Raw genomic sequence first — 23,677 nt, forward strand, 5'->3', positions numbered from 1 at the left:
GTTTATGCCGCTCTAGGCACACTTGAATCCCTTACGGAGACATATCAGTACATAGGTTTTAAGATTCTTACTAGTCAGATATATTCCTCTGCGCGGGATAGGGGGTGCTGAGTCCAGTTCACTGAGCAAGGCGTAGGTCTTGTCTATTACATAGTTGGTTTATGAAAAGGTACCTGTGCTAATATCAAACTCTGATTCTATGCATCAACCCACCTCACCTTTCCCCTTGAGCAGGCATAGGAGTGTTTTCTAAATGTGAGACTCTGTTCTGATTTCTACTTTAGTTCATGTGTAGCCTTTTTACATGCCCTTCATAAGTGATATCTTAGGATAAGTTTCTTTTTCTGTCTGACTTATTTCACTTAGAATCATCATACCTATATCCACCCATTATGCTGCTACTGGCCTTATGACATTGATTTCATGGCTGAGGGATATTCCATGGTACGAAAGTACCACAACTTCTTTATCCATTTTTGTCTTTCCTGCAATATTTGAGGTGTTCTGAGGTCGAGGTGCTTGTAAACAGTGCAGCCGTTAAATTTGGGGTGGCTGTGTGTCTTTGATTTACAGGTTTCCCAATGTATACTTCCATGAGTGAAAGTGCCCTAAGCTCTGTAGCTGAGTTGTTTAGTTGTTTTTGGGAAACACCAGGCAGTTCTCTGGAGTGTGTGCTGGCAATTTTCCTCCCTACCATCTACGTAAGAATGCTCCCTTTTCTCCACGGCCTGACCTTCTTTTCTGGTTTGTACAATATTTTCGGATATCCCTAGTGACCGGTGGGAAGTGAGACTTCTTTTTAGTGCATATTTGCTTTTCCCACTTGCTTGGTTGGCCACAAAGCGTGTATGCGTTTTTTCCTCAATATGTCCTGGAAAGCACGCTAATGCCCTCTTTGGCCAAGTGCATCATTGTGGAAGTTCTGCCGATATTCATGTGCTTTAAAGGCGATTCCAATCTACCTCTTGAAGCCTGTTTCCTGGAATTCTGCCTTGCTTTCATGTCCTCCTGTTTGCCTTCCCTCAACAGATTTTTGGATGATAGTTGTCGTGTATAACTCTGCAAGTTTCTGAATAGTTGTTCCCATGAGCTCCATTTGTCAGCACATATTTTTCTGTGCTGGCCGCAAAACCGCAGGATTGCTTCAGGCCCTATCCTGGTTTTGGGGGAGGCAGGCTGAGATTTTGGTTAAATCTTCTTCCTGCCAGGAAAATAGAGTGACATGTGCCCGTCCAAATGCCTACAGCTTGGCTGTCATTTGTTCCTCCTCTTCCCTTTCATCCTCCACACAAGTTGCAAACTGTGAGAAACAGGAGGCTAAAGGCACTGACTCCCCAAGTTGGGAGATTGAGAGTAAAGCGCCTGGAATGTCAAACCCGAGCACCAGGAGAGGAAAATTGAGGAGCGTTTTACAAACCTTTCCCGATCACACGTTTTCGAATCCTGTGGGTTTCCCATGCATGATTTAACTGTACTGACATTCCCTTATACGTGCAGAGTAGGGCCCCATGGCATGGGTGGCACGCATCATTGCTTAAAGGTGTACATTCGCTCACCCAACCTCACCAATCCTCTCAGCCCCAAGTGTCCAGCCATTTGTCTCATTCAGGTGTGGGTGTAGATGGGGTCAATCCAGGTTGCATCAGAGCCCCTGAACGAATTGTGTAAGAATTTCACTGTTTTTGTGATTTGTTTTTGAAATTTATTTTTATAATGGTTTTGAGCTGATTTTCACTGCCGTGTTTATGCCGCTATAGGCACACTTGTTTCCCTTATGGAGACATATCAGTACATAGGTTTTAAGATTTTTACTAGTCAGATATATTCTTCTGTGCGGAATAGGGGGTGTTGAGTCCAGTTCAGTGATCAAGGCGTAAGTCTTGTCTATTTCATATTTCGTTTATGGAATGGTACCTGTGCTAATACCAAACTCTGGTTTTATGCATCACCCCACCTCACCTTTCCCTTTGAGCAGGCATAGGAGTGTTTTCTAAGTGAGAGACTCTGTTCTGTTTTCTACTTTAGTTCATGTGTAGCGATTTTACATTCCCTTCATAAGTGATATCTTAGGATAAGTTTCTTTTTCTGTGTGACTTATTTGACTTAGAATCATCATACCAAATCCACCCATTATGTTGCTACTGGCCTTATGACATTGATTTCATGGCTGAGGTATATTCCATCGTACGAAAATACCACAACATTTTTATCCATTTTTGTCTTTTCTGCGATATTTGAGGTGTTCTGAATTCGAGGTGCTTGTAAACAGTGCAGCCCTTAAATTTGGGGTGGCTGTGTGTCTTTGTTTTTCAGGTTTCCCAACGTATACGTCCATGAGTGAAAGTGCCCTAGGCCCTGTAGCTGAGTTGTTTAGTTTTTTTTTTTTTTTTTTTTGGGAAACACCAGGCAGTCCTCTGGAGTGGGTGCTGGCAATTTTCCTCCCTCCCATCTGCCTAAGGAGGGTCCCTTTTCTCCACGGCCGGTCCTGCTGTTCTGGTTTTTACAATTTTTTTGGATGTCCCTTTTGTCCGTTGGGAAGTGAGACTTCTTGTTAGTGCGTACTTTCATTGCCCGATGGCTTAGTTGGCCACAAAGCGTGTATGCGTTTCTTCCTCAATATGTTCTGGAAAACACCCATACGGCCTCTTTGTCCAAGTGCATGATTGTGGCAGTTCTCCCGATTTTCATGTGCTTTAAAGGCGATTCCAATCTACCTCTTGAAGTCTGTTTCCTGGAATTCTGCATGGCTTTCATGTCTTCTTGGTTGCCTTCCCTCAACAGATATTTGGATGATAGTTGCCCTTTATAATTCTGCAAGTTTCTGAATTGTTGTGCTCCCTGAGCTCCATTTGTCAACACACATTTTTGTGAGCAGGCCGAAAAACCGCAGGATGGCTTCAGGCCCTATTCTGGTTCCCAGGCTGCAGGCTGAGACTTTGGATAATTGCTCTTCCTGATGGGAAATTAGAGTGACTTGTGCCCGTCCAAATGCCTACAGCTTGGCTCTCATTGGTTAACCCACTTCCCTTTCATCCTCCGCCAAATTTGCAAACTTTTCGAAACAGGAGTTTAACGGCACTGACTCCACAAGTTGGGAGATTAAGAGGAAAGCACCTGGAATGTCGAACCCGAGCACCAGGAGAGGAAAATGTAGGAGCATTTTAGAAATGATTCCCGATCACACGGTGTCCCATCCTGTGGGTTTCGAATGCATGTTTTAATTCTACTAAAATTCTCTTAAACCTGGAGATTTGGGACCCATGGAATGGGTGGCACGCATTATTGCTTTAAAGGTGTACATTTGCTCACCCAACCTCACCAATCCTCTCAGCCCCAAGTGTCCAGCCTTTGGTCTTTTCCAGGTGTGGGTGTGGAAGGGGTGAATCCAGGTTGCATCAGAGCCCCTGAACGAATTGTGTAAGAATTTCGCTGTTTTTGTGTTTTGTTTTTGAAATTTATTTATATACTGGGTTTGAGATGATTTTCACTGCCGTGTTTATGCCGCTCTCGGCACACTTGATTTCCTTACGGAGACATATCAGTACATAGGTTTTAAGATTCTTACTAGTCAGATATATTCCTCTGCGCGGGATAGGGGGCGTTGAGTTCATTTCACTGAGCAAAGTGTAGGTCTTGTCTATTACATATTTGGTTTATGGAACGGTACCTGTGCTAATATCAAACTCTGGTTTTATGCATCACCCCACCTCACCCTTCCCCTTAAGCAGGCATAGGAGTGTTTTCTAAATGTGAGACTCTGTTTTGTTTTCTACTTTAGTTCATGTGTAGCCTTTTTACATTCCCTTCATAAGTGATATCTTAGGATAAGTTTCTTTTTCTGTGTGACTTATTTCACTTAGAATCATCGTACCTATATCCACCCATTATGCTGCTACTGGCCTTATGACATTGATTTCATGGCTGAGGGATATTCCATGGTACGAAAGTACCACAACTTCTTTATCCATTTTTGTCTTTCCTGCAATATTTGAGGTGTTCTGAGGTCGAGGTGCTTGTAAACAGTGCAGCCGTTAAATTTGGGGTGGCTGTGTGTCTTTGATTTTCAGGTTTTCCAACGTATACATCCATGAGTGAAAGTGCCCTAGGCTCTGTAGCTGAGTTGCTTAGTTGTTTTTGGGAAACACCAGGCAGTTCTCTGGAGTGAGTGTCTGCTGGCAATTTTCCTCCCTACCATCTTCGTAAGAACGCTCCCTTTTCTCCACGGCCTGACCTGCTTTTCTGGTTTGTACAATTTTTTCGGATGTCCCTTTTGACTGGTGGGAAGTGAGACTTCTTTTTAGTGCGTATTTGCATTTCCCACTTGCTTGGTTGGCCACAAAGCGTGTATGCGTTTTTTCCTCAATATGTTCTGGAAAACACGCATACGCCCTCTTTGGCCAAGTGCATCATTGTGGAAGTTCTGCCGATTTTCATGTGCTTTAAAGGCGATTCCAATCTACCTCTTGAAGCCTGTTTCCTGGAATACCGTCTGGCTTTCAAGTCCTCCTGGTTACCTTCCCTCAACAGATTTTTGGATGATAGTTGTCCTTTATAACTCTGCAAGTTTCTGAATTGTTGTGCCCATGAGCTCCATTTGTCAACACACATTTTTGTGAGCTGGCCGCAAAACCGCAGGATGGCTTCAGGCCCTATCCTGGTTTTGGGGGAGGCAGGCTGAAACTTTGGTTATTTCTTCTCCCTGGCAGGAAAATAGAGTGACATGTGCCGTCCAAATGCCTACAGCTTGGCTCTCATTGGTTCCTCCTCTTCCCTTTCATCCTGCACACAAGTTGCAAACTGTGAGAAACAGGAGGTTAAAGGCACTGACTCCTCAAGTTGGGAGATTGTGAGTAAAGTGTCTGGAATGTCGAACCAGAGTACCAGGAGAGGAAAATTGAAGAGCGTTTTAGAAATCTTTCCCGATCACACGGTGTCCCATCCTGTGGGTTTCGAATGCATGTTTTAATTTTACTAATATTCCCTTAAACCTGGAGAGTAGGGGCCCATGGCATGGGTGGCACGCATTATTGCTTTAAAGGTGTACATTTGCTCACCCAGCCTCACCAATCCTCTGAGCCCCAAATGCCCAGCCTTTTGTCTCATTCAGGTGTGGGTGTAGATGGGGTCAATCCAGGTTGCATCAGAGCCCCTGAACGAATTGTGTAAGAATTTCGCTGTTTTTGTGTTTTGTTCTTGAAATTTCTTTTCATAATGGGCTTGAGCTGATTTTCACTGCCATGTTTATGCCGCTCTAGGCACACTTGAATCCCTTACGGAGACATATCAGTACATAGGTTTTAAGATTCTTACTAGTCAGATATATTCCTCTGCGCGGGATAGGGGGTGCTGAGTCCAGTTCACTGAGCAAGGCGTAGGTCTTGTCTATTACATAGTTGGTTTATGAAAAGGTACCTGTGCTAATATCAAACTCTGATTCTATGCATCAACCCACCTCACCTTTCCCCTTGAGCAGGCATAGGAGTGTTTTCTAAATGTGAGACTCTGTTCTGATTTCTACTTTAGTTCATGTGTAGCCTTTTTACATGCCCTTCATAAGTGATATCTTAGGATAAGTTTCTTTTTCTGTGTGACTTATTTCACTTAGAATCATCATACCTATATCCACCCATTATGCTGCTACTGGCCTTATGACATTGATTTCATGGCTGAGGGATATTCCATGGTACGAAAGTACCACAACTTCTTTATCCATTTTTGTCTTTCCTGCAATATTTGAGGTGTTCTGAGGTCGAGGTGCTTGTAAACAGTGCAGCCGTTAAATTTGGGGTGGCTGTGTGTCTTTGATTTACAGGTTTCCCAATGTATACTTCCATGAGTGAAAGTGCCCTAAGCTCTGTAGCTGAGTTGTTTAGTTGTTTTTGGGAAACACCAGGCAGTTCTCTGGAGTGTGTGCTGGCAATTTTCCTCCCTACCATCTACGTAAGAATGCTCCCTTTTCTCCACGGCCTGACCTTCTTTTCTGGTTTGTACAATATTTTCGGATATCCCTAGTGACCGGTGGGAAGTGAGACTTCTTTTTAGTGCATATTTGCTTTTCCCACTTGCTTGGTTGGCCACAAAGCGTGTATGCGTTTTTTCCTCAATATGTCCTGGAAAGCACGCTAATGCCCTCTTTGGCCAAGTGCATCATTGTGGAAGTTCTGCCGATTTTCATGTGCTTTAAAGGCGATTCCAATCTACCTCTTGAAGCCTGTTTCCTGGAATTCTGCCTTGCTTTCATGTCCTCCTGTTTGCCTTCCCTCAACAGATTTTTGGATGATAGTTGTCGTGTATAACTCTGCAAGTTTCTGAATAGTTGTTCCCATGAGCTCCATTTGTCAGCACATATTTTTCTGTGCTGGCCGCAAAACCGCAGGATTGCTTCAGGCCCTATCCTGGTTTTGGGGGAGGCAGGCTGAGATTTTGGTTAATTCTTCTTCCTGCCAGGAAAATAGAGTGACATGTGCCCGTCCAAATGCCTACAGCTTGGCTGTCATTTGTTCCTCCTCTTCCCTTTCATCCTCCACACAAGTTGCAAACTGTGAGAAACAGGAGGTTAAAGGCACTGACTCCCCAAGTTGGGAGATTGAGAGTAAAGCGCCTGGAATGTCAAACCCGAGCACCAGGAGAGGAAAATTGAGGAGCGTTTTACAAACCTTTCCCGATCACACGTTTTCGAATCCTGTGGGTTTCCCATGCATGATTTAACTGTACTGACATTCCCTTATACGTGCAGAGTAGGGCCCCATGGCATGGGTGGCACGCATCATTGCTTAAAGGTGTACATTCGCTCACCCAACCTCACCAATCCTCTCAGCCCCAAGTGTCCAGCCATTTGTCTCATTCAGGTGTGGGTGTAGATGGGGTCAATCCAGGTTGCATCAGAGCCCCTGAACGAATTGTGTAAGAATTTCACTGTTTTTGTGATTTGTTTTTGAAATTTATTTTTATAATGGTTTTGAGCTGATTTTCACTGCCGTGTTTATGCCGCTATAGGCACACTTGTTTCCCTTACGGAGACATATCAGTACATAGGTTTTAAGATTTTTACTAGTCAGATATATTCCTCTGTGCGGAATAGGGGGTGTTGAGTCCAGTTCAGTGATCAAGGCGTAAGTCTTGTCTATTTCATATTTCGTTTATGGAATGGTACCTGTGCTAATACCAAACTCTGGTTTTATGCATCACCCCACCTCACCTTTCCCTTTGAGCAGGCATAGGAGTGTTTTCTAAGTGAGAGACTCTGTTCTGTTTTCTACTTTAGTTCATGTGTAGCGATTTTACATTCCCTTCATAAGTGATATCTTAGGATAAGTTTCTTTTTCTGTGTGACTTATTTGACTTAGAATCATCATACCAAATCCACCCATTATGTTGCTACTGGCCTTATGACATTGATTTCATGGCTGAGGTATATTCCATCGTACGAAAATACCACAACATTTTTATCCATTTTTGTCTTTTCTGCGATATTTGAGGTGTTCTGAATTCGAGGTGCTTGTAAACAGTGCAGCCCTTAAATTTGGGGTGGCTGTGTGTCTTTGTTTTTCAGGTTTCCCAACGTATACGTCCATGAGTGAAAGTGCCCTAGGCTCTGTAGCTGAGTTGTTTAGTTTTTTTTTTTTTTTTGGGAAACACCAGGCAGTTCTCTGGAGTGGGTGCTGGCAATTTTCCTCCCTCCCATCTGCGTAAGAAGGGTCCCTGTTCTCCACGGCCGGTCCTGCTGTTCTGGTTTTTACAATTTTTTTGGATGTCCCTTTTGTCCGTTGGGAAGTGAGACTTCTTGTTAGTGCGTACTTTCATTGCCCGATGGCTTAGTTGGCCACAAAGCGTGTATGCGTTTCTTCCTCAATATGTTCTGGAAAACACCCATACGGCCTCTTTGTCCAAGTGCATGATTGTGGCAGTTCTCCTGATTTTCATGTGCTTTAAAGGCGATTCCAATCTACCTCTTGAAGTCTGTTTCCTGGAATTCTGCATGGCTTTCATGTCTTCTTGGTTGCCTTCCCTCAACAGATATTTGGATGATAGTTGCCCTTTATAATTCTGCAAGTTTCTGAATTGTTGTGCTCCCTGAGCTCCATTTGTCAACACACATTTTTGTGAGCAGGCCGAAAAACCGCAGGATGGCTTCAGGCCCTATTCTGGTTCCCAGGCTGCAGGCTGAGACTTTGGATAATTGCTCTTCCTGATGGGAAATTAGAGTGACTTGTGCCCGTCCAAATGCCTACAGCTTGGCTCTCATTGGTTAACCCACTTCCCTTTCATCCTCCGCCAAATTTGCAAACTTTTCGAAACAGGAGTTTAACGGCACTGACTCCACAAGTTGGGAGATTAAGAGGAAAGCACCTGGAATGTCGAACCCGAGCACCAGGAGAGGAAAATGTAGGAGCATTTTAGAAATGTTTCCCGATCACACGGTGTCCCATCCTGTGGGTTTCGAATGCATGTTTTAATTCTACTAAAATTCTCTTAAACCTGGAGATTTGGGACCCATGGAATGGGTGGCACGCATTATTGCTTTAAAGGTGTACATTTGCTCACCCAACCTCACCAATCCTCTCAGCCCCAAGTGTCCAGCCTTTTGTCTTTTCCAGGTGTGGGTGTGGAAGGGGTCAATCCAGGTTGCATCAGAGCCCCTGAACGAATTGTGTAAGAATTTCGCTGTTTTTGTGTTTTGTTTCTGAAATTTATTTATATACAGGGTTTGAGATGATTTTCACTGCCGTGTTTATGCCGCTCTCGGTACACTTGATTTCCTTACGGAGACATATCAGTACATAGGTTTTAAGATTCTTACTAGTCAGATATATTCCTCTGCGCGGGATAGGGGGTGTTGAGTTCATTTCACTGAGCAAAGTGTAGGTCTTGTCTATTACATATTTGGTTTATGGAACGGTACCTGTGCTAATATCAAACTCTGGTTTTATGCATCACCCCACCTCACCCTTCCCCTTAAGCAGGCATAGGAGTGTTTTCTAAATGTAAGACTCTGTTTTGTTTTCTACTTTAGTTCATGTGTAGCCTTTTTACATTCCCTTCATAAGTGATATCTTAGGATAAGTTTCTTTTTCTGTGTGACTTATTTCACTTAGAATCATCGTACCTATATCCACCCATTATGCTGCTACTGGCCTTATGACATTGATTTCATGGCTGAGGGATATTCCATGGTACGAAAGTACCACAACTTCTTTATCCATTTTTGTCTTTCCTGCAATATTTGAGGTGTTCTGAGGTCGAGGTGCTTGTAAACAGTGCAGCCGTTAAATTTGGGGTGGCTGTGTGTCTTTGATTTTCAGGTTTTCCAACGTATACATCCATGAGTGAAAGTGCCCTAGGCTCTGTAGCTGAGTTGCTTAGTTGTTTTTGGGAAACACCAGGCAGTTCTCTGGAGTGAGTGTCTGCTGGCAATTTTCCTCCCTACCATCTTCGTAAGAACGCTCCCTTTTCTCCACGGCCTGACCTGCTTTTCTGGTTTGTACAATTTTTTCGGATGTCCCTTTTGACTGGTGGGAAGTGAGACTTCTTTTTAGTGCGTATTTGCATTTCCCACTTGCTTGGTTGGCCACAAAGCGTGTATGCGTTTTTTCCTCAATATGTTCTGGAAAACACGCATACGCCCTCTTTGGCCAAGTGCATCATTGTGGAAGTTCTGCCGATTTTCATGTGCTTTAAAGGCGATTCCAATCTACCTCTTGAAGCCTGTTTCCTGGAATACCGTCTGGCTTTCAAGTCCTCCTGGTTACCTTCCCTCAACAGATTTTTGGATGATAGTTGTCCTTTATAACTCTGCAAGTTTCTGAATTGTTGTGCCCATGAGCTCCATTTGTCAACACACATTTTTGTGAGCTGGCCGCAAAACCGCAGGATGGCTTCAGGCCCTATCCTGGTTTTGGGGGAGGCAGGCTGAGACTTTGGTTATTTCTTCTCCCTGGCAGGAAAATAGAGTGACATGTGCCGTCCAAATGCCTACAGCTTGGCTCTCATTGGTTCCTCCTCTTCCCTTTCATCCTGCACACAAGTTGCAAACTGTGAGAAACAGGAGGTTAAAGGCACTGACTCCTCAAGTTGGGAGATTGTGAGTAAAGTGTCTGGAATGTCGAACCAGAGTACCAGGAGAGGAAAATTGAAGAGCGTTTTAGAAATCTTTCCCGATCACATGGTGTCCCATCCTGTGGGTTTCGAATGCATGTTTTAATTTTACTAATATTCCCTTAAACCTGGAGAGTAGGGACCCATGGCATGGGTGGCACGCATTATTGCTTTAAAGGTGTACATTTGCTCACCCAGCCTCACCAATCCTCTCAGCCCCAAATGCCCAGCCTTTTGTCTCATTCAGGTGTGGGTGTAGATGGGGTCAATCCAGGTTGCATCAGAGCCCCTGAACGAATTGTGTAAGAATTTCGCTGTTTTTGTGTTTTGTTCTTGAAATTTCTTTTTATAATGGGCTTGAGCTGATTTTCACTGCCATGTTTATGCGGCTCTAGGCACACTTGAATCCCTTACGGAGACATATCAGTACATAGGTTTTAAGATTCTTACTAGTCAGATATATTCCTCTGCGCGGGATAGGGGGTGCTGAGTCCAGTTCACTGAGCAAGGCGTAGGTCTTGTCTATTACATAGTTGGTTTATGAAAAGGTACCTGTGCTAATATCAAACTCTGATTCTATGCATCAACCCACCTCACCTTTCCCCTTGAGCAGGCATAGGAGTGTTTTCTAAATGTGAGACTCTGTTCTGATTTCTACTTTAGTTCATGTGTAGCCTTTTTACATTCCCTTCATAAGTGATATCTTAGGATAAGTTTCTTTTTCTGTCTGACTTATTTCACTTAGAATCATCATACCTATATCCACCCATTATGCTGCTACTGGCCTTATGACATTGATTTCATGGCTGAGGGATATTCCATGGTACGAAAGTACCACAACTTCTTTATCCATTTTTGTCTTTCCTGCAATATTTGAGGTGTTCTGAGGTCGAGGTGCTTGTAAACAGTGCAGCCGTTAAATTTGGGGTGGCTGTGTGTCTTTGATTTTCAGGTTTTCCAATGTATACTTCCATGAGTGAAAGTGCCCTAAGCTCTGTAGCTGAGTTGTTTAGTTGTTTTTGGGAAACACCAGGCAGTTCTCTGGAGTGTGTGCTGGCAATTTTCCTCCCTACCATCTACGTAAGAATGCTCCCTTTTCTCCACGGCCTGACCTTCTTTTCTGGTTTGTACAATATTTTCGGATATCCCTAGTGACCGGTGGGAAGTGAGACTTCTTTTTAGTGCATATTTGCTTTTCCCACTTGCTTGGTTGGCCACAAAGCGTGTATGCGTTTTTTCCTCAATATGTCCTGGAAAGCACGCTAATGCCCTCTTTGGCCAAGTGCATCATTGTGGAAGTTCTGCCGATTTTCATGTGCTTTAAAGGCGATTCCAATCTACCTCTTGAAGTCTGTTTCCTGGAATTCTGCCTTGCTTTCATGTCCTCCTGTTTGCCTTCCCTCAACAGATTTTTGGATGATAGTTGTCGTGTATAACTCTGCAAGTTTCTGAATAGTTGTTCCCATGAGCTCCATTTGTCAGCACATATTTTTCTGTGCTGGCCGCAAAACCGCAGGATTGCTTCAGGCCCTATCCTGGTTTTGGGGGAGGCAGGCTGAGATTTTGGTTAATTCTTCTTCCTGCCAGGAAAATAGAGTGACATGTGCCCGTCCAAATGCCTACAGCTTGGCTGTCATTTGTTCCTCCTCTTCCCTTTCATCCTCCACACAAGTTGCAAACTGTGAGAAACAGGAGGTTAAAGGCACTGACTCCCCAAGTTGGGAGATTGAGAGTAAAGCGCCTGGAATGTCAAACCCGAGCACCAGGAGAGGAAAATTGAGGAGCGTTTTACAAACCTTTCCCGATCACACGTTTTCGAATCCTGTGGGTTTCCCATGCATGATTTAACTGTACTGACATTCCCTTATACGTGCAGAGTAGGGCCCCATGGCATGGGTGGCACGCATCATTGCTTAAAGGTGTACATTCGCTCACCCAACCTCACCAATCCTCTCAGCCCCAAGTGTCCAGCCATTTGTCTCATTCAGGTGTGGGTGTAGATGGGGTCAATCCAGGTTGCATCAGAGCCCCTGAACGAATTGTGTAAGAATTTCACTGTTTTTGTGATTTGTTTTTGAAATTTATTTTTATAATGGTTTTGAGCTGATTTTCACTGCCGTGTTTATGCCGCTATAGGCACACTTGTTTCCCTTACGGAGACATATCAGTACATAGGTTTTAAGATTTTTACTAGTCAGATATATTCCTCTGTGCGGAATAGGGGGTGTTGAGTCCAGTTCAGTGATCAAGGCGTAAGTCTTGTCTATTTCATATTTCGTTTATGGAATGGTACCTGTGCTAATACCAAACTCTGGTTTTATGCATCACCCCACCTCACCTTTCCCTTTGAGCAGGCATAGGAGTGTTTTCTAAGTGAGAGACTCTGTTCTGTTTTCTACTTTAGTTCATGTGTAGCGATTTTACATTCCCTTCATAAGTGATATCTTAGGATAAGTTTCTTTTTCTGTGTGACTTATTTGACTTAGAATCATCATACCAAATCCACCCATTATGTTGCTACTGGCCTTATGACATTGATTTCATGGCTGAGGTATATTCCATCGTACGAAAATACCACCACATTTTTATCCATTTTTGTCTTTTCTGCGATATTTGAGGTGTTCTGAATTCGAGGTGCTTGTAAACAGTGCAGCCCTTAAATTTGGGGTGGCTGTGTGTCTTTGTTTTTCAGGTTTCCCAACGTATACGTCCATGAGTGAAAGTGCCCTAGGCTCTGTAGCTGAGTTGTTTAGTTTTTTTTTTTTTTTTTGGGAAACACCAGGCAGTTCTCTGGAGTGGGTGCTGGCAATTTTCCTCCCTCCCATCTGCGTAAGAAGGGTCCCTGTTCTCCACGGCCGGTCCTGCTGTTCTGGTTTTTACAATTTTTTTGGATGTCCCTTTTGTCCGTTGGGAAGTGAGACTTCTTGTTAGTGCGTACTTTCATTGCCCGATGGCTTAGTTGGCCACAAAGCGTGTATGCGTTTCTTCCTCAATATGTTCTGGAAAACACCCATACGGCCTCTTTGTCCAAGTGCATGATTGTGGCAGTTCTCCCGATTTTCATGTGCTTTAAAGGCGATTCCAATCTACCTCTTGAAGTCTGTTTCCTGGAATTCTGCATGGCTTTCATGTCTTCTTGGTTGCCTTCCCTCAACAGATATTTGGATGATAGTTGCCCTTTATAATTCTGCAAGTTTCTGAATTGTTGTGCTCCCTGAGCTCCATTTGTCAACACACATTTTTGTGAGCAGGCCGAAAAACCGCAGGATGGCTTCAGGCCCTATTCTGGTTCCCAGGCTGCAGGCTGAGACTTTGGATAATTGCTCTTCCTGATGGGAAATTAGAGTGACTTGTGCCCGTCCAAATGCCTACAGCTTGGCTCTCATTGGTTAACCCACTTCCCTTTCATCCTCCGCCAAATTTGCAAACTTTTCGAAACAGGAGTTTAACGGCACTGACTCCACAAGTTGGGAGATTAAGAGGAAAGCAACTGGAATGTCGAACCCGAGCACCAGGAGAGGAAAATGTAGGAGCATTTTAGAAATGTTTCCCGATCACACGGTGTCCCATCCTGTGGGTTTCGAATGCATGTTTTAATTCTACTAAAATTCTCTTAAACCTGGAGATTTGGGACCCATGGAATGGGTGGCACGCATTATTGCTTTAAAGGTGTACATTTGCTCACCCAACCTCACCAATCCTCTCAGCCCCAAGTGTCCAGCCTTTTGTCTTTTCCAGGTGTGGGTGTGGAAGGGGTCAATCCAGGTTGCATCAGAGCCCCTGAACGAATTGTGTAAGAATTTCGCTGTTTTTGTGTTTTGTTTCTGAAATTTATTTATATACAGGGTTTGAGATGATTTTCACTGCCGTGTTTATGCCGCTCTCGGTACACTTGATTTCCTTACGGAGACATATCAGTACATAGGTTTTAAGATTCTTACTAGTCAGATATATTCCTCTGCGCGGGATAGGGGGTGTTGAGTTCATTTCACTGAGCAAAGTGTAGGTCTTGTCTATTACATATTTGGTTTATGGAACGGTACCTGTGCTAATATCAAACTCTGGTTTTATGCATCACCCCACCTCACCCTTCCCCTTAAGCAGGCATAGGAGTGTTTTCTAAATGTGAGACTCTGTTTTGTTTTCTACTTTAGTTCATGTGTAGCCTTTTTACATTCCCTTCATAAGTGATATCTTAGGATAAGTTTCTTTTTCTGTGTGACTTATTTCACTTAGAATCATCGTACCTATATCCACCCATTATGCTGCTACTGGCCTTATGACATTGATTTCATGGCTGAGGGATATTCCATGGTACGAAAGTACCAGAACTTCTTTATCCATTTTTGTCTTTCCTGCAATATTTGAGGTGTTCTGAGGTCGAGGTGCTTGTAAACAGTGCAGCCGTTAAATTTGGGGTGGCTGTGTGTCTTTGATTTTCAGGTTTTCCAACGTATACATCCATGAGTGAAAGTGCCCTAGGCTCTGTAGCTGAGTTGCTTAGTTGTTTTTGGGAAACACCAGGCAGTTCTCTGGAGTGAGTGTCTGCTGGCAATTTTCCTCCCTACCATCTTCGTAAGAACGCTCCCTTTTCTCCACGGCCTGACCTGCTTTTCTGGTTTGTACAATTTTTTCGGATGTCCCTTTTGACTGGTGGGAAGTGAGACTTCTTTTTAGTGCGTATTTGCATTTCCCACTTGCTTGGTTGGCCACAAAGCGTGTATGCGTTTTTTCCTCAATATGTTCTGGAAAACACGCATACGCCCTCTTTGGCCAAGTGCATCATTGTGGAAGTTCTGCCGATTTTCATGTGCTTTAAAGGCGATTCCAATCTACCTCTTGAAGCCTGTTTCCTGGAATACCGTCTGGCTTTCAAGTCCTCCTGGTTACCTTCCCTCAACAGATTTTTGGATGATAGTTGTCCTTTATAACTCTGCAAGTTTCTGAATTGTTGTGCCCATGAGCTCCATTTGTCAACACACATTTTTGTGAGCTGGCCGCAAAACCGCAGGATGGCTTCAGGCCCTATCCTGGTTTTGGGGGAGGCAGGCTGAGACTTTGGTTATTTCTTCTCCCTGGCAGGAAAATAGAGTGACATGTGCCGTCCAAATGCCTACAGCTTGGCTCTCATTGGTTCCTCCTCTTCCCTTTCATCCTGCACACAAGTTGCAAACTGTGAGAAACAGGAGGTTAAAGGCACTGACTCCTCAAGTTGGGAGATTGTGAGTAAAGTGTCTGGAATGTCGAACCAGAGTACCAGGAGAGGAAAATTGAAGAGCGTTTTAGAAATCTTTCCCGATCACACGGTGTCCCATCCTGTGGGTTTCGAATGCATGTTTTAATTTTACTAATATTCCCTTAAACCTGGAGAGTAGGGGCCCATGGCATGGGTGGCACGCATTATTGCTTTAAAGGTGTACATTTGCTCACCCAGCCTCACCAATCCTCTGAGCCCCAAATGCCCAGCCTTTTGTCTCATTCAGGTGTGGGTGTAGATGGGGTCAATCCAGGTTGCATCAGAGCCCCTGAACGAATTGTGTAAGAATTTCGCTGTTTTTGTGTTTTGTTCTTGAAATTTCTTTTCATAATGGGCTTGAGCTGATTTTCACTGCCATGTTTATGCCGCTCTAGGCACACTTGAATCCCTTACGGAGACATATCAGTACATAGGTTTTAAGATTCTTACTAGTCAGATATATTCCTCTGCGCGGGATAGGGGGTGCTGAGTCCAGTTCACTGAGCAAGGCGTAGGTCTTGTCTATTACATAGTTGGTTTATGAAAAGGTACCTGTGCTAATATCAAACTCTGATTCTATGCATCAACCCACCTCACCTTTCCCCTTGAGCAGGCATAGGAGTGTTTTCTAAATGTGAGACTCTGTTCTGATTTCTACTTTAGTTCATGTGTAGCCTTTTTACATGCCCTTCATAAGTGATATCTTAGGATAAGTTTCTTTTTCTGTGTGACTTATTTCACTTAGAATCATCATACCTATATCCACCCATTATGCTGCTACTGGCCTTATGACATTGATTTCATGGCTGAGGGATATTCCATGGTACGAAAGTACCACAACTTCTTTATCCATTTTTGTCTTTCCTGCAATATTTGAGGTGTTCTGAGGTCGAGGTGCTTGTAAACAGTGCAGCCGTTAAATTTGGGGTGGCTGTGTGTCTTTGATTTACAGGTTTCCCAATGTATACTTCCATGAGTGAAAGTGCCCTAAGCTCTGTAGCTGAGTTGTTTAGTTGTTTTTGGGAAACACCAGGCAGTTCTCTGGAGTGTGTGCTGGCAATTTTCCTCCCTACCATCTACGTAAGAATGCTCCCTTTTCTCCACGGCCTGACCTTCTTTTCTGGTTTGTACAATATTTTCGGATATCCCTAGTGACCGGTGGGAAGTGAGACTTCTTTTTAGTGCATATTTGCTTTTCCCACTTGCTTGGTTGGCCACAAAGCGTGTATGCGTTTTTTCCTCAATATGTCCTGGAAAGCACGCTAATGCCCTCTTTGGCCAAGTGCATCATTGTGGAAGTTCTGCCGATTTTCATGTGCTTTAAAGGCGATTCCAATCTACCTCTTGAAGCCTGTTTCCTGGAATTCTGCCTTGCTTTCATGTCCTCCTGTTTGCCTTCCCTCAACAGATTTTTGGATGATAGTTGTCGTGTATAACTCTGCAAGTTTCTGAATAGTTGTTCCCATGAGCTCCATTTGTCAGCACATATTTTTCTGTGCTGGCCGCAAAACCGCAGGATTGCTTCAGGCCCTATCCTGGTTTTGGGGGAGGCAGGCTGAGATTTTGGTTAATTCTTCTTCCTGCCAGGAAAATAGAGTGACATGTGCCCGTCCAAATGCCTACAGCTTGGCTGTCATTTGTTCCTCCTCTTCCCTTTCATCCTCCACACAAGTTGCAAACTGTGAGAAACAGGAGGTTAAAGGCACTGACTCCCCAAGTTGGGAGATTGAGAGTAAAGCGCCTGGAATGTCAAACCCGAGCACCAGGAGAGGAAAATTGAGGAGCGTTTTACAAACCTTTCCCGATCACACGTTTTCGAATCCTGTGGGTTTCCCATGCATGATTTAACTGTACTGACATTCCCTTATACGTGCAGAGTAGGGCCCCATGGCATGGGTGGCACGCATCATTGCTTAAAGGTGTACATTCGCTCACCCAACCTCACCAATCCTCTCAGCCCCAAGTGTCCAGCCATTTGTCTCATTCAGGTGTGGGTGTAGATGGGGTCAATCCAGGTTGCATCAGAGCCCCTGAACGAATTGTGTAAGAATTTCACTGTTTTTGTGATTTGTTTTTGAAATTTATTTTTATAATGGTTTTGAGCTGATTTTCACTGCCGTGTTTATGCCGCTATAGGCACACTTGTTTCCCTTACGGAGATATATCAGTACATAGGTTTTAAGATTTTTACTAGTCAGATATATTCCTCTGTGCGGAATAGGGGGTGTTGAGTCCAGTTCAGTGATCAAGGCGTAAGTCTTGTCTATTTCATATTTCGTTTATGGAATGGTACCTGTGCTAATACCAAACTCTGGTTTTATGCATCACCCCACCTCACCTTTCCCTTTGAGCAGGCATAGGAGTGTTTTCTAAGTGAGAGACTCTGTTCTGTTTTCTACTTTAGTTCATGTGTAGCGATTTTACATTCCCTTCATAAGTGATATCTTAGGATAAGTTTCTTTTTCTGTGTGACTTATTTGACTTAGAATCATCATACCAAATCCACCCATTATGTTGCTACTGGCCTTATGACATTGATTTCATGGCTGAGGTATATTCCATCGTACGAAAATACCACAACATTTTTATCCATTTTTGTCTTTTCTGCGATATTTGAGGTGTTCTGAATTCGAGGTGCTTGTAAACAGTGCAGCCCTTAAATTTGGGGTGGCTGTGTGTCTTTGTTTTTCAGGTTTCCCAACGTATACGTCCATGAGTGAAAGTGCCCTAGGCTCTGTAGCTGAGTTGTTTAGTTTTTTTTTTTTTTTTGGGAAACACCAGGCAGTTCTCTGGAGTGGGTGCTGGCAATTTTCCTCCCTCCCATCTGCGTAAGAAGGGTCCCTGTTCTCCACGGCCGGTCCTGCTGTTCTGGTTTTTACAATTTTTTTGGATGTCCCTTTTGTCCGTTGGGAAGTGAGACTTCTTGTTAGTGCGTACTTTCATTGCCCGATGGCTTAGTTGGCCACAAAGCGTGTATGCGTTTTTTCCTCAATATGTTCTGGAAAACACCCATACGGCCTCTTTGTCCAAGTGCATGATTGTGGCAGTTCTCCCGATTTTCATGTGCTTTAAAGGCGATTCCAATCTACCTCTTGAAGTCTGTTTCCTGGAATTCTGCATGGCTTTCATGTCTTCTTGGTTGCCTTCCCTCAACAGATATTTGGATGATAGTTGCCCTTTATAATTCTGCAAGTTTCTGAATTGTTGTGCTCCCTGAGCTCCATTTGTCAACACACATTTTTGTGAGCAGGCCGAAAAACCGCAGGATGGCTTCAGGCCCTATTCTGGTTCCCAGGCTGCAGGCTGAGACTTTGGATAATTGCTCTTCCTGATGGGAAATTAGAGTGACTTGTGCCCGTCCAAATGCCTACAGCTTGGCTCTCATTGGTTAACCCACTTCCCTTTCATCCTCCGCCAAATTTGCAAACTTTTCGAAACAGGAGTTTAACGGCACTGACTCCACAAGTTGGGAGATTAAGAGGAAAGCAACTGGAATGTCGAACCCGAGCACCAGGAGAGGAAAATGTAGGAGCATTTTAGAAATGTTTCCCGATCACACGGTGTCCCATCCTGTGGGTTTCGAATGCATGTTTTAATTCTACTAAAATTCTCTTAAACCTGGAGATTTGGGACCCATGGAATGGGTGGCACGCATTATTGCTTTAAAGGTGTACATTTGCTCACCCAACCTCACCAATCCTCTCAGCCCCAAGTGTCCAGCCTTTTGTCTTTTCCAGGTGTGGGTGTGGAAGGGGTCAATCCAGGTTGCATCAGAGCCCCTGAACGAATTGTGTAAGAATTTCGCTGTTTTTGTGTTTTGTTTCTGAAATTTATTTATATACAGGGTTTGAGATGATTTTCACTGCCGTGTTTATGCCGCTCTCGGTACACTTGATTTCCTTACGGAGACATATCAGTACATAGGTTTTAAGATTCTTACTAGTCAGATATATTCCTCTGCGCGGGATAGGGGGTGTTGAGTTCATTTCACTGAGCAAAGTGTAGGTCTTGTCTATTACATATTTGGTTTATGGAACGGTACCTGTGCTAATATCAAACTCTGGTTTTATGCATCACCCCACCTCACCCTTCCCCTTAAGCAGGCATAGGAGTGTTTTCTAAATGTGAGACTCTGTTTTGTTTTCTACTTTAGTTCATGTGTAGCCTTTTTACATTCCCTTCATAAGTGATATCTTAGGATAAGTTTCTTTTTCTGTGTGACTTATTTCACTTAGAATCATCGTACCTATATCCACCCATTATGCTGCTACTGGCCTTATGACATTGATTTCATGGCTGAGGGATATTCCATGGTACGAAAGTACCACAACTTCTTTATCCATTTTTGTCTTTCCTGCAATATTTGAGGTGTTCTGAGGTCGAGGTGCTTGTAAACAGTGCAGCCGTTAAATTTGGGGTGGCTGTGTGTCTTTGATTTTCAGGTTTTCCAACGTATACATCCATGAGTGAAAGTGCCCTAGGCTCTGTAGCTGAGTTGCTTAGTTGTTTTTGGGAAACACCAGGCAGTTCTCTGGAGTGAGTGTCTGCTGGCAATTTTCCTCCCTACCATCTTCGTAAGAACGCTCCCTTTTCTCCACGGCCTGACCTGCTTTTCTGGTTTGTACAATTTTTTCGGATGTCCCTTTTGACTGGTGGGAAGTGAGACTTCTTTTTAGTGCGTATTTGCATTTCCCACTTGCTTGGTTGGCCACAAAGCGTGTATGCGTTTTTTCCTCAATATGTTCTGGAAAACACGCATACGCCCTCTTTGGCCAAGTGCATCATTGTGGAAGTTCTGCCGATTTTCATGTGCTTTAAAGGCGATTCCAATCTACCTCTTGAAGCCTGTTTCCTGGAATACCGTCTGGCTTTCAAGTCCTCCTGGTTACCTTCCCTCAACAGATTTTTGGATGATAGTTGTCCTTTATAACTCTGCAAGTTTCTGAATTGTTGTGCCCATGAGCTCCATTTGTCAACACACATTTTTGTGAGCTGGCCGCAAAACCGCAGGATGGCTTCAGGCCCTATCCTGGTTTTGGGGGAGGCAGGCTGAGACTTTGGTTATTTCTTCTCCCTGGCAGGAAAATAGAGTGACATGTGCCGTCCAAATGCCTACAGCTTGGCTCTCATTGGTTCCTCCTCTTCCCTTTCATCCTGCACACAAGTTGCAAACTGTGAGAAACAGGAGGTTAAAGGCACTGACTCCTCAAGTTGGGAGATTGTGAGTAAAGTGTCTGGAATGTCGAACCAGAGTACCAGGAGAGGAAAATTGAAGAGCGTTTTAGAAATCTTTCCCGATCACACGGTGTCCCATCCTGTGGGTTTCGAATGCATGTTTTAATTTTACTAATATTCCCTTAAACCTGGAGAGTAGGGGCCCATGGCATGGGTGGCACGCATTATTGCTTTAAAGGTGTACATTTGCTCACCCAGCCTCACCAATCCTCTGAGCCCCAAATGCCCAGCCTTTTGTCTCATTCAGGTGTGGGTGTAGATGGGGTCAATCCAGGTTGCATCAGAGCCCCTGAACGAATTGTGTAAGAATTTCGCTGTTTTTGTGTTTTGTTCTTGAAATTTCTTTTCATAATGGGCTTGAGCTGATTTTCACTGCCATGTTTATGCCGCTCTAGGCACACTTGAATCCCTTACGGAGACATATCAGTACATAGGTTTTAAGATTCTTACTAGTCAGATATATTCCTCTGCGCGGGATAGGGGGTGCTGAGTCCAGTTCACTGAGCAAGGCGTAGGTCTTGTCTATTACATAGTTGGTTTATGAAAAGGTACCTGTGCTAATATCAAACTCTGATTCTATGCATCAACCCACCTCACCTTTCCCCTTGAGCAGGCATAGGAGTGTTTTCTAAATGTGAGACTCTGTTCTGATTTCTACTTTAGTTCATGTGTAGCCTTTTTACATGCCCTTCATAAGTGATATCTTAGGATAAGTTTCTTTTTCTGTGTGACTTATTTCACTTAGAATCATCATACCTATATCCACCCATTATGCTGCTACTGGCCTTATGACATTGATTTCATGGCTGAGGGATATTCCATGGTACGAAAGTACCACAACTTCTTTATCCATTTTTGTCTTTCCTGCAATATTTGAGGTGTTCTGAGGTCGAGGTGCTTGTAAACAGTGCAGCCGTTAAATTTGGGGTGGCTGTGTGTCTTTGATTTACAGGTTTCCCAATGTATACTTCCATGAGTGAAAGTGCCCTAAGCTCTGTAGCTGAGTTGTTTAGTTGTTTTTGGGAAACACCAGGCAGTTCTCTGGAGTGTGTGCTGGCAATTTTCCTCCCTACCATCTACGTAAGAATGCTCCCTTTTCTCCACGGCCTGACCTTCTTTTCTGGTTTGTACAATATTTTCGGATATCCCTAGTGACCGGTGGGAAGTGAGACTTCTTTTTAGTGCATATTTGCTTTTCCCACTTGCTTGGTTGGCCACAAAGCGTGTATGCGTTTTTTCCTCAATATGTCCTGGAAAGCACGCTAATGCCCTCTTTGGCCAAGTGCATCATTGTGGAAGTTCTGCCGATTTTCATGTGCTTTAAAGGCGATTCCAATCTACCTCTTGAAGCCTGTTTCCTGGAATTCTGCCTTGCTTTCATGTCCTCCTGTTTGCCTTCCCTCAACAGATTTTTGGATGATAGTTGTCGTGTATAACTCTGCAAGTTTCTGAATAGTTGTTCCCATGAGCTCCATTTGTCAGCACATATTTTTCTGTGCTGGCCGCAAAACCGCAGGATTGCTTCAGGCCCTATCCTGGTTTTGGGGGAGGCAGGCTGAGATTTTGGTTAATTCTTCTTCCTGCCAGGAAAATAGAGTGACATGTGCCCGTCCAAATGCCTACAGCTTGGCTGTCATTTGTTCCTCCTCTTCCCTTTCATCCTCCACACAAGTTGCAAACTGTGAGAAACAGGAGGTTAAAGGCACTGACTCCCCAAGTTGGGAGATTGAGAGTAAAGCGCCTGGAATGTCAAACCCGAGCACCAGGAGAGGAAAATTGAGGAGCGTTTTACAAACCTTTCCCGATCACACGTTTTCGAATCCTGTGGGTTTCCCATGCATGATTTAACTGTACTGACATTCCCTTATACGTGCAGAGTAGGGCCCCATGGCATGGGTGGCACGCATCATTGCTTAAAGGTGTACATTCGCTCACCCAACCTCACCAATCCTCTCAGCCCCAAGTGTCCAGCCATTTGTCTCATTCAGGTGTGGGTGTAGATGGGGTCAATCCAGGTTGCATCAGAGCCCCTGAACGAATTGTGTAAGAATTTCACTGTTTTTGTGATTTGTTTTTGAAATTTATTTTTATAATGGTTTTGAGCTGATTTTCACTGCCGTGTTTATGCCGCTATAGGCACACTTGTTTCCCTTACGGAGATATATCAGTACATAGGTTTTAAGATTTTTACTAGTCAGATATATTCCTCTGTGCGGAATAGGGGGTGTTGAGTCCAGTTCAGTGATCAAGGCGTAAGTCTTGTCTATTTCATATTTCGTTTATGGAATGGTACCTGTGCTAATACCAAACTCTGGTTTTATGCATCACCCCACCTCACCTTTCCCTTTGAGCAGGCATAGGAGTGTTTTCTAAGTGAGAGACTCTGTTCTGTTTTCTACTTTAGTTCATGTGTAGCGATTTTACATTCCCTTCATAAGTGATATCTTAGGATAAGTTTCTTTTTCTGTGTGACTTATTTGACTTAGAATCATCATACCAAATCCACCCATTATGTTGCTACTGGCCTTATGACATTGATTTCATGGCTGAGGTATATTCCATCGTACGAAAATACCACAACATTTTTATCCATTTTTGTCTTTTCTGCGATATTTGAGGTGTTCTGAATTCGAGGTGCTTGTAAACAGTGCAGCCCTTAAATTTGGGGTGGCTGTGTGTCTTTGTTTTTCAGGTTTCCCAACGTATACGTCCATGAGTGAAAGTGCCCTAGGCTCTGTAGCTGAGTTGTTTAGTTTTTTTTTTTTTTTTGGGAAACACCAGGCAGTTCTCTGGAGTGGGTGCTGGCAATTTTCCTCCCTCCCATCTGCGTAAGAAGGGTCCCTGTTCTCCACGGCCGGTCCTGCTGTTCTGGTTTTTACAATTTTTTTGGATGTCCCTTTTGTCCGTTGGGAAGTGAGACTTCTTGTTAGTGCGTACTTTCATTGCCCGATGGCTTAGTTGGCCACAAAGCGTGTATGCGTTTTTTCCTCAATATGTTCTGGAAAACACCCATACGGCCTCTTTGTCCAAGTGCATGATTGTGGCAGTTCTCCCGATTTTCATGTGCTTTAAAGGCGATTCCAATCTACCTCTTGAAGTCTGTTTCCTGGA

Source organism: Mesoplodon bidens, assembly GCF_964165515.1.
Source record: "Mesoplodon bidens genome assembly, chromosome: 4".
In the NCBI taxonomy this organism is placed as follows: Eukaryota; Metazoa; Chordata; class Mammalia; order Artiodactyla; family Ziphiidae; genus Mesoplodon; species Mesoplodon bidens.